The sequence below is a fragment of the Myotis davidii genome, unplaced genomic scaffold (genome assembly GCF_000327345.1).
Source record: "Myotis davidii unplaced genomic scaffold, ASM32734v1 scaffold741, whole genome shotgun sequence".
Classification (NCBI taxonomy): domain Eukaryota; kingdom Metazoa; phylum Chordata; class Mammalia; order Chiroptera; family Vespertilionidae; genus Myotis; species Myotis davidii.
The window spans coordinates 299,783-302,100 of NW_006291250.1; positions in this window are offsets into that span (position 1 = coordinate 299,783).

The window sequence follows — 2,318 nt, forward strand, 5'->3', positions numbered from 1 at the left end:
GCAGAGAAAGGCAGAGGGGAAGCTGGTGGGGAGGAGAGAGATGGGGAAGGGGAGGGCCAAGGAGCGTAGAGGTACTGAGACAGGGAGAGAGATAGACATATATACGGAGACAGGGAGACTGAGAGACCAGGAGAAAGTCGCTGCCTGGATGGACATGCGAAAGAGGAGAACGTTTCCCCCCCGGAACTCAGGGCTGGGTGGGTTGCCACCTGTCCCTGACTCCCGGCGTGACCCTGGCCGTCCCTTTTCTCTCTGCACCTTGGGACCTGCAGACACAGTGACGGGTGGAGAGTTGGCTCCTGCCAGAGCTAGAGCAGCACCCCCAATGCCAGGAGACCCCAGCAGGGTCAGGGAGGAGGGAGCAGGGTCAGGGAGGAGGTTGCAGGTAGCCCAGCAGGTGGAGGAGAGAGGATGGGAGACGGTGGATGGAGGGAGTAAGTAGACACAGAAAGAGAGAAAGCACCATCCACCAGGCTTCCTGGTTCCCGTATCTTGTTCACTTCCTGCTGGACTGTCAGCTCCAGGAGGGCAGCCCTTTCCGTCCACGCGGTCACTGCTCTCATAGGGAGATCCAGAACACCGGTCTGGATTCAGAATCACACGTCTGTCTGCCCCTTCCCTGCTGTGTGACCTGACGGCCTCTCAGGGACTCAGCTTGCTCAGCTGTAAAATGGGCATCATCGTAGCACCTCCCCATAGTGTGAAGAGGAAAGGGAAGCTTTCGGTGCAGGGCTGGGAGCCGTGCCTGGCACAAGGCAGGTGGCCAGTGAGTATTTGTGGAATGGATGGAAGACTGTGGAGGGTTACTTAGACGGAGCGATCAGTGTCTACCGTATTTCACTAATGCACGTTTTTTCACCATTTGAACGTTTCCGAAAATGGAATGGGTTTTACAGCCAGTGGTGTCGAGGGGTTCTAATCGGCAGTGGGTTTCCCCCCATTCTTACTGATACTTAACATTGCAGCTTACAAACGGTCACGTCCTGGATTTGATGATGTATAGTAAGTAGATGATCTGAGGTTAAAACACGTGATTTCGGATAGTCAAACGTTTTGACCCATTAAAAACTGTAATTTTTATAACCTCAGAGATGGAGAGTACACGTGTAGATTAGGTTATTGGGTAAATCACCAGGTCTCAGTTTGGGGGTCTCCGTATCACTTATCACTCCTGAAAATGATTGAGGGCCTCCAGCAGTTTTCATTGGTGTGGGCTATTGCTTAATGGTTTCCACAAAAGAAATAAAAACGGAGAAAAACGTGCTATGTAGTTCCAAAGCAGCAATAACTTGTTAGTGGGAATAATGTCTTTTTATTAAAATGAGTATATTTCAAGACATCCCGTGAGAGGGGCCGTATCACTTATCACTCCTGAAAATGATTGAGGGCCTCCAGCAGTTTTCATTGGTGTGGGCTATTGCTTAATGGTTTCCACAAAAGAAATAAAAACGGAGAAAAACGTGCTATGTAGTTCCAAAGCAGCAATAACTTGTTAGTGGGAATAATGTCTTTTTATTAAAATGAGTATATTTCAAGACATCCCGTGAGAGGGGGTGGCACCGTAAACCCTGAAGCCTCCTGGAGAGTGGGGGGCTGCCTGAGGTTCTGGGCAGAGACTGGGACTAGAAAGGAGGCTTCTGGTTTCACACTGCCTTCCTCTGCTCCCCCGTCACACCCAACTCCAGAGACAATAAGGAAATGAAAGGGGAGAAATTTCATCCTCCTGGGGTGGGGGTGCAGGTCCCCTGAGGGCTTCCCCCCACAACCTCAGCCCCGCCCTGGCAGGGAAATCCGGCTCAGACCCGGACACTGGGGGTTCATCCCAGCCCCAGGGCGTGGGAAAGCCTCTGGTGGATTAGGGCAGTTGCACTGCTGGAGGTCAGACCTCAAGGAGGACTTCCGGGTGGGGTGGGTAGCCAGGCAAAGAGGACCCCGGGGTCCCAGTCCGTCTTCCTCTGTGAGACCAGAAAGTCTGGCTGAGTTGGAAAAGTGGGAAGGGGGATTGCAGAGGGATTTGGGAGCTCTCTGTAGATCTCCTGACTCAGTCACAGTCTCACTCATCTCTTATTCTGGGAGGGGCAAAGCCAGATAGCCAGGGGGAGACCAGTGCATGGGGAGGGGAGTAGCTATGGCTTCCATTTCCATGTGAGACTTCTGGGGAGAGTAAAAGGGACGGGTGGAAGGAGGCAGATAGGTACAAAGGTGTGCTGAAGGGGAAAGAGATGCGGGTGGCAGAGGAGCGGGGGAGAGAGGGAGACAGAGGGTGGGGGTGGGGAGAGGGGGAGAGAGACGGGGGGGGGGGGGGGTTAGGGGAGGGG